We start from the raw sequence: 16,326 nt of genomic DNA on the forward strand, positions 1-16,326 counted from the left end.
TGTTCTACCATGCAGGATTCATAGCAACATTTTAAAATGCTGGGTTCTGTATAGAGACATATTCCTTGAGGCAAAGATTTCCTATAAAATGAGTTCAAAATTATGCACATTTTCTTCCTTAAAATTTAATTTCAACTGTATATTTTGTGTTTTTAAATATTAAATGCTCTTCTTCATTATATATCATTTTAAATGTATGGATCATGTGGTTCATGGCTTACCATGGAATACCAACATACTTATGCCTCACAATATGGTGGTTAGTACCTAACAATATGTGCTATGAAGAAAAAGCGTGTTTACTAAAGAGAAGGTATGTGACTCATCTCAGTGTCAATAAAATACTTGGACCTGTGAGGCAGCCTTCAGTGACTTTGTGCTTATTTGAGTGCTGTTTTATCACAGTGTCAGAATGATGGTGATTTCAGAAGTCATGTATGTACTTTGGCATATTTGACAACTTCCTATAAAAGAGTTTGGCTGTGCTAATCCCCATTCTGTGTCAATGTTTTATTTATGCTACACAGTCACTTCTAAGGGAATAGTCACGCCTTGAAAAAAATGGACTATTTAATCTCTTAAAATCAGTTTGTATTTGTTTAATAAATATCAATATTATAATAATACAATTTTTGCTAATATCACTTAACAGAATTACATATAATATTGATTTTATTCTCTTAGATAATACAGTAGGTATGAAATTTAAGTCAGAAGCTTAACCTTCATTGGACATCTTACTATCTTTTATTAATTTAGAAAACAAAGTAGTACCATGCCGTTTGATAATGCTGTTAGAGCATATCATGTGTGACAAATAGAATTTAAGTCTTCCTCCCACATGAATGGCAATGGCCCATTGGTCACGTAATCACAAGTTGACCTTAAAGTTTTAAAACATGTCAAATATAAGAAGACACATTTGAATCTGAAACAATTTGGCCTCCTTAGTTTCTCTGCAGTTTAATTATCAAACTATTAATTGGATTTTTATGAAAACTACCTTTCCAAATGACAAGAGAACTAATCCCCAACATATATTTTCATATAATTGTCTATAAATATTTTCAAAGACACCTAGAAACCATTGCTTTTCATTACCTTAGCCCCAATGAGGGAAAATTCATTATCCAGCTGAAATTGCCATTTGAACACATTGATTATACAGTAAAATGCTGGCTCAAATTTCTCTACCCTACTCATTATAACAACCAAGAGCATTCACTGAGGCAACAGTGCAAGTGATAAAAGTTTATCTGTGATTGCTACACAACACACTGAACAGCACACTGATTTCATGATTGCAATCTTATGGATCTTCCAAATGAGGTGGAATTACTTCTTGGGGCTGTAGTCACAACCATCTTCACATGAAAAGTGGTTAGAGGCTGGTGAGGTCTTAGACCTCCAGTCTGTGTCTGCAGCTTAGCCTGGGCCTCAGGAATCATCCTTCCTCCCTCTGTGTCTCTGTCACCCAAGATGAATTTCTTTTCCAGACACGGAGTCTCACTCAAACACAGACCCTGCATCACTTCACTCTCTTATAGCCTTTATTTCACAGACTAGAACAGGAAATACTCACCTAGCACTTACCTGCTTCTTGATTAGCAGGCATAGGTAACAGTCATGAACCCTCCTGCTTTTGTGGGAGAGAGGTGGCCAGACCCCAATATGTGGGTCACGGTTTTGTGATCTCAACTCCCCCTGGAACACAATTACCACTTCCCCTGTAGTTTCCTGACAGTGCATGTTCATACACTAGAGACAAATGCAAGAAATAACTAAAGAAACAAATAAGTTCTTTCTGGGTCCCAATTCCCAGACACAATTAGAAGTTTCTGTGGGCATCTCCATACAAAGTTTGAGTCACTTGGAGAGCCCTTCTCAGCAGCTACTGGAGCATAGTCCCATAGGGTGCAAGGAGAAAACTTTAGTATCTGAAAGATGAAGAAAATTCAGTGACACTTGTGTATTTTCCTAAATATACCTGATGCACAAATATATGTACTTATGTGTGTACTTGTGTAAACATATTGATTTAAAATACATAAACATAGAAATTATATATATATATACATATATAATTATACAATTAGGATATATATAAATTTATTTGTTAAACAGTTAAATAAGATTTCAACCATTTTTGGAATTGCAACAAACACAACACTGTTACTGATCTTAATTACAACAATTTAAAGTGTGTCCCTAGAACTTACTACTTCCTAACAGGAGATCTAGCCAGTGCACCCCAGGCCTGGGTCACCAATGTCAACATTCTGCACCTGATTTGTATCCCACATACACATGATTTATATCCCACATACACATGAGATCCTGTAGCATTTCTTCCTTTGCACCTGGATAATTTATTGTGATATAAAATTGTTGCTGTTTATGTATATTATTCACAGTGATAGGCTCTCATTTTTAAAGACAGATGAGGTTTCTTTGTTGTTTTTTTTTTTGAGGCAACATTTCACTATGTATTTAAACTCATATTAAAATCTCTATGCAGCCTGGTGTCACCTTGAACTCGTGGCAATCCTTCTACTTTAACCTTCTTAGTGCTGGAACTAGTGATGCTCCAATGTACCCAGAGAGATGGAGTAGTTTTTCATTGCACCTTGATATTATATTATCCATATTCATTCACCCATTGATAGCCACTTAGGTGGTATATCCTAAGCATTGTGAACAATGCTACACAAATCAAAGAAGTGTAGCTTTTGCTTCAACATACTGATTTAATTTATTCCAGATATATGCTCCCTAGGCTTGACAATCTATCTGGTAGATGCATTTTTAATTCCTTCAGAAATCTCTTTCCTATTTTTCACTGTGACAACAACTTACATTTCTCCCAATAGTGTCTGAAGATTGCCTTTTTTCCACACCCCAGTCACCTCGAGTCATTCTATCAGGTATGATGTGATATCTCTCCAAGTTTTGAATTTGTATTTCCTAATGATTTATGAATTTGAACATTTTTTTCACACATAAACAGACCACATGTTTTCTCTGAGAAATATCTATTCTGTACTTTGGCAATTTCTTTTTTGGGGCTGTTAAATAATAAGATATCATTTACTCTTTGTTTTACGCTTTTGAGTTTTTAAATTTGTACATGTTTGCAAGACACAATGATTACATTAATCTGGAGAGTAGTTGGTACATGTACATTTCTGACAATGATCAGCTTGATTAAAGAAGATGAACTGTCACAGAAGAACTCTACAGTTCGTAAGTTAACCCCCCACAAAGCCATAAGAAGTGTTCTAAATAATTATCAGTATGGGTTTCACCATAAAGGAAAAAACTGCCTTGTAGGCCATATAGGGTGATCTATTGAAAGAGTTGAACAATACTAATCAAAAACACTTTATGAGGAAAAACTGTTATTTATTAATAAAAGAGAAGTTCCAAGATAATACATGATAAATGGATTTTGAAATTTTATACCCTAATTATGAAAATGGTGACAATTTTAAAATATTTCCACTAACTGGATCTCTGATGTGCATCTTAATGAACTAGAATATAAATATAAGTCATTACCCTGGGGAAATATTTCAGAAGACTTATGGTCTTTTAACAAATTTTATAAAAGAAACAGTTATATCCACTAACTTCATCTCCTTTAAATTTGAGCCTACTCATTTATTTATAGATATATCGATGAATTAAAAACCAACCAAATTTGAGGACAGAGGAAAATTACCCATGATTTCAGAAGCATAAAACCTGAAGAGATTGTATAATGAATTTTTCAGTCCTGAGATGGCATTTGGGGATTGAAAATGTTCAGAATAAAGGCCTGAATGAAACAAATTTGTTTTCTACACATGCATCTTTTGCATAATAATTCGAATAAATTGGGTAAGCAGAAAAACCATGAGGTATAATTGATGGACCAAACCTCATATCTGTTCTCAGAAATGATATATGTGTGAATATTTGGAATCAAAAAGGAAAAATAATGCAAGAGTACATTTTATAAAACCATACTTTGCAAGATATACAAAAGTTTGATATACTATGAAAATAAGGTTAGAATCAAAATTAATATATTTTTAAAATGCAGCTATACGTAATTTATATTTTTTCATTTATATAAAGTTACAGAAAACCTTGTGTGCCATGAGCTTGATGGACCCATTTTATTCTTTTCTGAAACTCAGTTTTATACTCAGCCTATTTTCTATGTTTCAAGCTATATATATATATATATATATATATTTTTTTTTTTTTTTTTGGTGCCGAATACCAAACTCATGGCTTCATGCTTGCTTACTTGCTTGCCAGGCACTTATACCACTGAGCTGAATCCCTAGTCCCTATATTTCAGTTTTTATATTTGCATTTTCACTTTATTTTTAATTTCAATAATTTGTTCTTTGTACTGGTAATCAAACTCATAACTCTGCATTTGCGAGGCAGGCGCTGTGTCACTGTACTATGTTCTCAGCCCTAATTTTGGTAAGTTTTAAAGTCATATGTAGATCCATTTGAGCTATATTATTCTAGCAGAATGAAAATATATCGTAGATGTTATAAGGTACAGCTGTAATTCCAGAACTCTTGGAGGATGGAGCAGGGGGATCACAAGTTTGAACCCAGTCTGGGCAACTGAATGACTTAGTAAAAATTTATCTCAATGTAAAAAATATTAGTGGGAGGGGTGAAGATTGGCTTTCACTGGTTTCAATCCACCGCAGCAAAAATGAAAAGGGAAGATAACTGATGTATATATTTATTGAAATTCACAGCAATTTTTGATATTATAAATTTTTAATGAAAAGTTTTATGAATGTGAGTAAAATTTATTAATACACATACAAATGGACTGGACTGAAAAAAATATAATGTGCTCCAGGTCTTGTCCATATTATTTTACCTGTAATTTTATAATAGTTTCAAATAATTATATTAAATTTAATATTGGAATGTGCCTTGCGGACTGTTGTTAATCTTTATAGGTTATTGAACTGCCATGTTAGATTCTTTAATAAAGGATTTTTTCTACATAGTATGTGTTAGTTTCAAGAAAATAACTGTTTTTTGCTGCATCACAAAAGCGTTGGCAGAGGTATTTTCATAATCATTTGCTTTGAGCCTTTTTAAATTTTCATTTTATTTTTTAATTGATCAATGTTTCTGTAGCATCTTGTTTAATTTCCATGAATTTGTATGATTCTTAAACTTCCCCTTGCTATTGATTTAGAGCTCTGTATCACTTTGTTCAAAGAACACTGTTGCATGGTTTTTAATTTCTAAAAATTATTAAGATTTGTTCTGTGGCTGAACCTATCATTTCTCCTAGAATACGGTCTGTGTACAGTTGACAGAATGCAAACCAGTAGAAGGTGAGTGGATTATTGTCTAAATTAAAATAAAAATTCCCAACTGCTCAGACAGTCAAAACAAAAAAAAAATCAATATTTAAACAACTAGAGGACAGAAGTAATTCACAAATCAATGATTTTATTTTAACCAGTGTGATAGCAGTCGGGTGGAATGAATCAAAACTTATAGAATGCAAGAGCCACACATAATAAGAGAATGTTCTGTGCGCAAATGTGGTTATCACAGTAAGGAATGATCTTCCCCGAACATGCTTTGCTTTTTCCCTGTTACTGTTTTTCACTGGTTGTATTGTTTATCTCCATATTCCCATGTCATTCAATGCATTTTTCCAATCTTCTTTAGAATTCTCCTAAATTCCTTTTCAGTCTGCTAATAATATTTTTGTCATTCCCCCTTACAGTTTCTGTTTCCTTATTTTAAGTCATTTTTCAGACCTTCTTTACCTTCCCCATTTATATTTTCCAACTCTCATGCTTTTTATGTTACATTTTCTCCTGTTTCCTTTTTTTAACTCTTCTTGATTTCTTCATTTGCCTCTCTGACTTCCCTACTTCTGGACACATCCCCACCCAAGTGTCTATTGCCTGTGCTCCCCTTCTCTCATCTCATTGCCCCCTCTTCTCTTCCTCTAGTCACTCTATCTCCTTCCGTCTTGATGTCCACTCTATTTCTAGCTTCCCTTGCACTTTATTTATTCTCATATTCTTTTCATCTTCCTCCCCCAACCTCTTTTTCTGATTCTAGGGGCATTCGGTCCTAGCCTATTTCCTCTTTCATCTTCAAAGAAAGCATGTGTTTACTTCTTATTTTTCACTATTTTCCTCGTGTTTTTTTCTTTCCCTACAGTTTTTCACATAGACATTCACCCTCACCACTCCACTCTCTGTTACTGCAGGTGTCTCTATTCATCTCTTCCACCTTATGTTTTTCCACATTGTTTTGTACCTTTCCTTGAGTTTTTTTCCTCAATGTTTATTCTGCCTCCATTTTTATCATTTCTCTCATCAGTATTTTCTATTTCAGATGTCCTGAACTCACCTGCCTTTTCCCCAAATTCCCCCCCTAGTTAGACAACTCCTGGTTTTCTGTTTGTTTCCTTCTGGTTTGGTATCTCTGCATTCACTCTTCTATTATCTCCTCTGCTCTTTTTTCCTCTTTTCTTCTCCCCCTACTTCCTCTTCCTTCCTTTCCTACCTTACTCCTATCCCTTGCCTTCTCCATTTCTCTCCCCTCCCCTCCCCTCCCCTCCCCTCCTTTCCTTTCCTCTCCTCTCTTCTCCTCTCCTCTCCTCTTCTCCTCCCTTCCATTCTCTTCTCTCTTTCCTATTCTTCCTTTCCTTTCCTCTATTTCTCCTCTCTTTCTATCTGTCTGTTTTTCTCCCTTCTCCCTTTACTGTATGTTCCCGCTTACTTACACACCTTCATTTTCAAATTTTTGTCATCTCCTTGTGCTCTCCAGTTTTCATACTTTTATTTTCTCATTTTCCTCAGAAACAGATTTTAAAAAGTCATGTACTGTTAAGTTTATTATCAAATATGCCTTTAATCCACAAAGTACTCAACCAAAGTGCAAACCTCTGAAACTCTGAAACATGTTTTGTCCAGATAGGATATCTCTTCAAAGAGCAATATTGCATGTGAATCCCAGGTAATATCCCTGTTTCAGGACTCTAGTGCACAAAAATTGGACAGGTGCCATCCACTTACATATGCACACATAGAATTACACATGTAAGTGAATAACCATGGATATCTGCACACATGAAGATTCAATACACATACAACCAATATGTTAGAAGAATTCTGCACAAATGTTATAAAACATGGAGTGTAAAATATAACTCTCAAAATAGAGCATCATACATTTATATGAAAAATATACTGAAGGTGTGAAATATAACAAAATGACACAAATAACTATAATCAAATATTTAAACAAAGTTCAGTAATGATATTGCACAGTAGCCTCTATTAATTAAAGTTGCAGAAAATGTTAATTTTTAAAATTTCAGTGTATATTTTTAAAGCATAAAGATTACGGGCTGCTCCAGACACACAAGACAGAGCCAGAGTTGTTGCAGAATTCAGAGAAGCTAAGGCTGTCTCTCACAGAGACAGTGGTCAGAAGACTAAATTTTGGAAATGAAGGGAAGACAGGCCACAAGGGTACACAGGGATATCTGTGAGACACAACTCATATCCACCAAATATGAAGAATATATCCAGGGAAGATAGCACAGATTCCTCCAAATGAGATCTCCTAATGTTGATCTTATGAAGCTTGAAAATTCTTATTATGAATCTTTGCTTAGCTCATATTTCAGATTTCCTTTTGAGTTCATTACTAGAAAGTATGCTCGGTATGTATTCTAAAGTGTTCTTATATGGAGTTAAGAGATGATACGTAACTAGGAGAGTTTATTGAGAGTTTCAGTTCTTGGGTGGCATATATAAAGATGATTATAGTCAACTAATGGAGCATGAAAATATCATGATGAGTGTTAAAAAAGTACTGGGTATAAACCAGAAGAGGGTAGAGAATGTCAATGACAGAAACATCTCTGGTGCTACAGGAAGCAGATGAGATGGATGGGGAATTGATTTTGTCAAAACAGCAAGGGGAGATTTAGAAAGCAGAATGGATGGGAAAGTCCTGGTCTTCTGCACTTTGGAAAACTTTTGTGGGGCTTGAGTGAATAAATGACTCAAAAGAAAGTGGAAAATGGACAAAAAAAGAGTTTAGGTGAGTGGTGCATGCTTCTTCTAAAATAAATGCAGCAGAATATGATTCCATCAGGATCACAGCTCATGAGCACAAAGGAGAGAGAGTTGAGAAAAAGCAATTAATTAAGGTAGCAACAGTGAGTAGTAAGGATCAGGACTTATGAAAAACATCCAAACACACATGAGGCAAGTGATGGTGCACAAATTCACACACATGCACGGCAGGACAAGGATATTCTCAGTGAATGTGGGCATAGTGCATTTGGAGGTGACACTAGTCCTATGAGTGTGTTTGATTCACTACTTATGCCTCTACAGGATGGAAATCATGGAGCTGCTGGAACACAGCATGAGTCCTATATACAGATCATCGCTGATAGAGGATAATGGTGTCATTTCTGAATATAAATCTTTCTAATAATCTGTAGTATAGTAGTATGCAATGTCTATATTTGCACAAGCACAGTCACATTCACAGATAAAAGGAGGTTGAATAAGATGTACAGGACCCAGCAGAAGACACCGGAGATGCTCATCTTTGTGGGGGATTTTGCTTTAAACTCTTCCCACTTGAAGTTTTGGGTGCTCAGGGTCATGACCTGGAAGACACCCTAGACAGGTGATGTGTAGGCACATAATGCTTCCCACCCTGTGAAAATAGAAAACAAGTTTTCATTCAGTATCTCTGAGGAATCTTCCATACCAGAAGCCACCATGGTTTCTGGGATACTCTGTAGACAATGATCAAGAAGTTGACCATGGTTATGAGGCTCAAAGTCAAAGCTGTGTACCTTGACTTATATCCACTGCAGTAAAACTATGAACACTGAGACAAAAATGAAATTGTAATTACAATCAGGAAAAATATATTCCAATGTTTACATTTGTGGAGGCCATCTAGTATTTTCTATGATATAATTTGCATTCTAAAATTGTGGTTACATAACTTTTATATTGTTGTTCATTGATAAAAATTCTCCATCTATTATTATTTCTTAATCACATTTTATTTATTCTGATACTTTTCAAGTTTGGAATTCCTTTCAAATACAAAAGGAATACAAAAGCCAGGCATGGAGGTGCATGCCTGTAATTCAAGCACTTGAGAGGCTGGGGCAAGAGGATGATTGCAAATTCAAGACCTGGGCTACCATGTGAGCTGAAGGCCAGCTTTAATTGCATAGAGAGGCCCTATCTCAAAAAGACAAAAATAATTCCATACATTTTATGGACTAGTGTCATCAACGTGTTACATAAAAATAACAAATCTAATCCCAACAACAATATGATTTAGTCACTATTTTTTTCTATTATATTCCAGGATAACTGAGACACAAAGATGTGATGTGTGACTCATTTAAGTATTCAGAAATCTTCTATCTTAACTAGAGTAAAATTCTTTTAACAAAATACATGTTTCCTTACACAAGTAAAGAAGGTACTGCTGAATATTATAACTGCTTAACCTTTAATTTTGTTATGTATTTCCATTTTATCCAATCATTATTCTTGTGTGTAAAATATTTTGAAGAATATAGAATTAAATTTTAAATGTCTTAATAAATATGAATAATAGGTAACATATGTTTATTAAAAATGGACAAATATGGTAGGAAAACAAGCACACATCCTTTTTTTCCAAAATTATGGGGAACACGGATACAAAAACATTATTAGTGTTTCCTAGGTGTGAGGGATGACATGTGCACAGAATTATGGGGAAAACTCATGTGAAAATTTGAAAGATTTCTCTGACTTCTCTACAGTATTTTAATTTTTCTTTTAGTATTTCAAAGAAAAATAATTAAAATGAAAGGGAGTTTAAAACAGAATAGTAGGAGACGAATAATACTACTTTGTGTACAGTCATCTTCATAACAGTAACCCAGAGTACAAAATATAGGCATGAGATATCATCCAAACTATATTAACATAAAACTTTCTTTTTAATGAGCTAGTGTCAAATTAATTTCCCAATTAGAGTCCCAACCTGACAATCACACTTATATTTTACTTGTCTACAAGCTATAAGATCATGAACAGCCAGAACCACCCTGGAACATGGTAGGAGTAGCCAGAGTTCAGCACAAGCTCCTAGTTCCACAGTTCTATCTGTAAATTCAGCTGATGCTCTCAGGAAGAGTTGTTCATGTCTGTGTCTTCGGGGTAGATCAGCCTCTACTAAACCAAAATACTATCACCTGGCAGCACCTATTGCTCTTGCTTCCTTTGCAGAGTCTGTCTATAAGATTAAAAAATGAAATGTTTCTGTTGCCAGTATGGTGACTTCAAGTTGATAGACATATGGGATGGAGAGATATAGAGAGAGAGAAAAAGAAAGAATTGAATATATATAGTGAGAATTGAATATATATAGAGAGATAAATAATTGAATATATATAGAGAGAGAGATAAAGAAAGAATTGAAATATTCCTTACAAAATATTTTTTAAAAACCAAGGAGCTACAATATGATACTGAAGATTACACTCCTTGAAAGAAAAGTACTGATTTCTATTTGGGGTAAACCTGGCCCTATTTTTGTGTATTAACATGTATAAATCTGGCTGGAACTTTGTCTTCCCTTTGTCTGGCTTTAAGCAAATTAAGTTAGTCTATTTGTGATGACAATGTGTAGTCTTTGAATCAAGGTGACAAGTCAGTGTTACCCTGCCCCTGTGGCTCCTTAAAAACATGTATGAACCAGGGAAGAGGGAAAATCTATGCTCTACAATGTCAGCTGGGTTCAAGCATCAAGATAAGAGGCTATCATTTCCCAGAGCATTAAAGATTACACATCTGAGCTGAAACCCCAACCCTAAGACATTAGATGCTACCTCCAATTGTGTTATGAAGATTACTCTTTCTCCATACCCTTCTGTCTCATATTGGGCCACCTGTCTAATCAGTTCAGGGTACTTATGTGTTTCCCACCATTTTCATAGTCATTCATTCTCAAGCCACTCCCCTGGTTGGGAATTAATAAAACCTCAGTTTGGCCTTGGTTCTGGTTAACCATCATCTTAGTTGGACTTAGGACCCCCTCAGCTTCCAAAAATGATAAATATGTCTTAGTGTCTTTATTCTAACCATCAGTTGCACTGGAAGTGGTAGTTTGGAATTAACTTATTTGAATTCCAATAAGTTTTCAATAAGATGACAGATACAAACTTCTCAGATCAAGACAAGGACTGGGAAGGGCTCACTATATGAAACTGTGAATCATACCCTAAAAGCATAACAACTCTTATCTAGTACAATTCTACAATGGAAAGAAAATTATAAATAATAAATCATAAAATATAAACAGCAAAAATAAATGTTAGCATAAGGAAAAATTACAATTATATATACAGATAAATTAGGATGAAAGGTACATCATGTTATTTCATAGGAAATTAGTTATGTAACTTCAATTATTAAGTGAAAAATAAAAGTGTGTGTTTTGAAAACCCTACCAAGTGACACATCCCACATAGCTCATAATATAAAATATAAGTCATTTAACAAACTCTGTAAGAACAGGTTAGCACTAGGGACCTTAGGAAGTTGGAAATGTTAGGAATTTGGAACATTTGCTGAGAAATGCTTCAGGCAGAAGCAGAGCCACCCCCAGAGAGAGGTCATGTGGGCTGCATGTGGCTTGACTGAGCCTTTTGCAGCTCACAATTCACCACAGCTTGACCCAACTTCTGGATATGAAACACAGAATTTAATATTTGCCCTTCTAATTTTCAAATGTGCTTTGATTCAGTTATTTATTATTGGTAAAATTCTTTCCTTTTAAAATTGGAATGTTACCCTGTGCCAGAGTATTTTGGAAATATTCAATTTTCCATTTTATTTTTATAGGAGTTGTCAGCTAACGCCTTGAGTCTCAGAAGAGATTTTAAATTTAGATTTTCCATCTGTGATGAAATTGTTAAGATTTTAGTGACTATTAAAGATGGACCAAATGCATTTTGAATAATGAGATGGACATGAGGCTTTGGAGGGCTAGGAATGGAATGTTACACTTTAGATCTACAATGTCCCACAAAAGTCTTGTCTGTTGATAAATGGGGAATCTTCACAAAACACAGGTAACTAGAACCATGAGCAGGAATGTTGTAGTCTTGTCCCTGGCTCTTTCAATAACTTTGCTTCTTTCTCCAATAGAAGATTTTATTTCTTCTGCCATGCTTTTACACCATGCCATTTCTATCTTGGAGCCAGTTAACTGTACAATGAGTCCTCTGAACCAGGAACTATGTTAAAGCCCTCCTCATTTGACTTGTGGGTCTCAGATATGTTATTATCTCAGTGAAAGAAACATTGGATGATTAGGTAACTTTAAGTATAAGGACACATGAAAATTAAATTTATGAAACTAAAGCAAGACAAAAAGATATGCAGTGATTGCTGTTACAAAAAATTCTGTAGTGCTTGTATTAATTTCACCATATGGCTATATAGAGAAAGAAAATTACCAGGCAGATTATTAAAAATTAGCCTTGCAGTTTATTTTTTATCTGTGGCATTAAGTAAGGTCCCATTGTCTGCTTTTGTATACAGATATGAAGATTTTTCAATACCATTTATTGAAGAAATGATTTGTCTTTGTTTCTTTTTTCTCATTGCTGGGACATAATACCCAACACTCAAAAAGAAAGAAAAGTATTTTAACTCACAGATTGTTGAGGTTTCAGTCCATAATTGTTTGGATCCAAAGAATGGCAGTGTGTCACAAGAGCAACACTTCAAGGCAGCAGAGGACAGCAAATGCAGCAAGCGCAAAAGGAGGGAGAAAGTAGGTCTCATTTCCTCTCTTACACTGTAAGCAGTCTTCCTCCCCCAAGGCAGATGTAGCACTCCCACAACCTTTGTGTCTTCCTCTTGTACAGAGTTAGTAATTTTACAAGACGAATCACTTTATTAAATTCTAAAGTTCTCAAGTTGACACTATGTATCAATCATTATAATCAACCCTTTGTCAACTTTGCAACTAGACACACTTCTTTAAACAGGTTTCCACATACAAGGACATGTTTATTCTTATCATTTAACACTTGAACATTATAACCCAGTTTTGAATATCCTTAAGAATTAGTATTAAGTATACCAACACTATCTTAACTTATAACCAAAACATTCCACATCATTTTGTCCCTGGTCCCCCAAAGACTCATGAACTTTATGCACAAAATCATTTAGTCTATCCTCAAGAGTTGCCAAAGTCCTAGCAGTTTCAGCATTGCTGAAAAGTACCAGTCCCAAGCCTCCTCTGAAATGCAAGGCAAACCCTTAATTCCAGTTCCCTTTACAAATGAAAACAAAGCTAAACAATTCCAACGTAAAATAGCACAAGATGCACATTTTCATTCCACAAGTCATAAACAGGAGAATACAAAGAATTAGGGCCAAAGCATGTCCAAAATCCAGCAGCACAATGCTGTGGCCCATGTGACCTTTGAGGTTCCTTGGGTGAAGAACTGTGACAGGATTAGAAAAATAAAGAAGAGATGAACCTGAGACCAGGTGGAGAACTTTCTCTCCTGATGGGAGGAAAGGAATTGACCCTTCACTATAGGCGTGCTTATTTACATTTTTCACTGTGGGTTGTCTTGGGGCTACATGTTCTTTGGGCTGAAACAGCTTCTTCAGGTGACTGTTACTGTGTTCGTTGGACAGCCATGCCCCAGCCTTGAACATGTGGTCAATATCCAGCTTCATTGGCTCCCAAAAACACAAACATTGAGCCTTGAAGTTCCCTGTGCAGCATCTAAGGAAACCTGTGACAAGATTTCAGCTCCAAAGACATTGCAGGGTTCCATCCCTATGGCTTTCTAGTTTCAGTACATACTGGACTGGTTGTGAGGCAAGTTTGCATATGGTAGAATGGAATCACAGAAGAGAACAGTTCCTAGTGCCCACAAGACAGCAAAAACAACAAGGAATGAGAGACAAAACTCTTTGTTATTTATATTGTATGCCATCTATCCGAACTAGGGAAGAGATAGCACTCATACTCTTAATCCTTTCTGAATGCAGTGCAATGACTCTACAAGGTAAACTTTTAAAACAAGAAAATTACAACTGCTCAGAATTTTAAAATTTATGTTTAAATATCCTACATGACAAGAAAAAAAGAATTTCAATATATTTTCATGAAATTTATAGTAAATACGTTAGAAGAATCAAATGCATATGATGGAAGAAATAGATAATTAGGAATTTTGTTTTGATGTTTTAGTTTTGCTTTTTTGGTGGTACTGGGGAATGAACTCTGGACCTCATGCTTGCCAGGCGCTTATGCCACTGGGCTAAATCCCAGCCCTTTAATTAAATGATTGTTTTCCTATCAAATCTATTTTATTACAACATAATAAGTAATGAAATGTTCTTTTTAAATGTATTTTTCCTTCAGCCATTTTCTTCTGTAAGCTTCTCCACAACTGTCTCATTCATGTCCAATCCTCCTACAGCTATGACTCTATCTTTTTCATCACTCACCTTCCAATTCTAATTTTTTCTTCTCCTAATAATTTACCCTATGTCATTTCTCATTTTTTAGTTTCCATTTATTCACTGGCACTGTGTCCTTGTCCCTTTCCCCTTTACATCTTGTATAATTTTTTTCATTGATGTGTTTTCCCTGCTCAACATTTGCCATCTACTTCTTCTCCTATATTTAAAGAGATTAAGACAAAAAAGGACAGAACAAAGCATATCAGAACAGAAAAATGTAAGCAACACAGTACTTCACCACAAGACAACCTAATATTAACATACTGTCTCTTTCTTTGAAATATTTGAGCATACCTTCACATACAAAAGTATCTAACATAACAAAATAGTATAAAACCATTCAAGAGAATGAAAGTTTTACAGGGCATTCAGAATCAAATAACAGAAAATAAACAATGGCTACTACATTATTTCCTTTGCTACAAAATTTTTTTATACTATCACACATATTAAAATCCAATAAGATACAGCATGATAGAACCAAAGAAAACAGAAAAACAAAATCATGGTAGGACCTCAAAGCAAGATGATATTAAATCTGCAATGGCTGTCATAATGTCTTTTATTTTCTTCAAAATAGATGTTAGTACCATCACAAATAATAAAACCAAACAAAAAGAATAAAACCATTCTAACTTATGAATGAAAACATTATAAGGTTTCAAAGCAATGAAATATGTAATCATGGTTACCATAAAATCTTATGTATTCTTACCATTTCTTACACTATGAAAATATCCAGTATTTATATATGTGATTTTGATTTATTTTACTTATGTGTGGTCACAAGTTGCATCCATTTATTTATAAATATCTAATGTGATCGTTATTTATACATGAATATCACTCCATTGTATAAAAATAGTACAACTTTTTTATCCACCCCTCAGTTGATGGACACTTAGGTTGTTTCCAAGATCTGGCTATTACAAATTGTGCTGCTATAAACATGGGTGCAAATATATCATTGTGGTATGATGTTTTCAGTTCTTCTAGAATATGGCTAGGAGTGGAATAGCTGGGTAAAATGGGACTTCCAATCTCAGATTTTTGAGGGATCTCCAGAATGACCTCCACAGTGGTTGCACCAGTATACACCCCCAACAAGAGTGCAGAGGAATTTCTTTTTCCCTGCAACCTTCCAGAATTTGTTGTTGGTCCTTTTCTTTATTCTGGGCATTCTTTCTGGAGTGAGATGGAATCTCAGTGTTGTTTTAATTTGCATTTCTGTAATGACTAATGATGATGAATATTTTTTTCATGTATTTATTTGCCATTTCTATCTGTTTTTCATCTGAGAACTGTATATTCATCTCAGGTGCCCAGTTTTGGATTGGGTCTTTGAATTTCAATTTTAAACTTCTTTATAGGTTTTATGTAGAAGTCCTTTGCATGATGGACGGTTCACTAAGATTTTTTTTGCTAGTTTCTGGGGATACTTTTTGCTATGTTGGAGCTTTCTATTAACATGCAGAAACTTTTTAATAGATGTGATCCCAGTTACTGATACTGGGAAGGATTTTCCATGCAGTTTGATTCCTGCTCATGAATTCTCTACCTACCTCTATGTCTTCAAGAGTTTTATGTACTTTGTCTTCCAACAGATTTAGTGTTTCTATTTCAATATTAGAGACAAGAGACAGATCACCTACAAAGAGAAGCCTATCAGAATAACAGAAGACATTTTAAAAAAACAATGAAGTCAAGAAGAGTATGGAGTGAAGCATTT

At 34.7% G+C, this 16,326-nt stretch overlaps 1 pseudogene; it reads right to left on the reverse strand.

Annotated features, from left to right (window-relative positions):
• Positions 1 to 8,071: 8,071 nt before the first annotated feature.
• On the reverse strand, positions 8,072 to 8,987 carry Cavporv1r-ps663 (vomeronasal 1 receptor cavPorV1R-ps663 pseudogene; annotated as a pseudogene).
• Positions 8,988 to 16,326: the final 7,339 nt, after the last annotated feature.

This window comes from Cavia porcellus, unplaced genomic scaffold, assembly GCF_034190915.1.
Source record: "Cavia porcellus strain 051 isolate PalLab524CR breed Dunkin Hartley unplaced genomic scaffold, mCavPor4.1 scaffold_7, whole genome shotgun sequence".
NCBI lineage: Eukaryota > Metazoa > Chordata > Mammalia > Rodentia > Caviidae > Cavia > Cavia porcellus.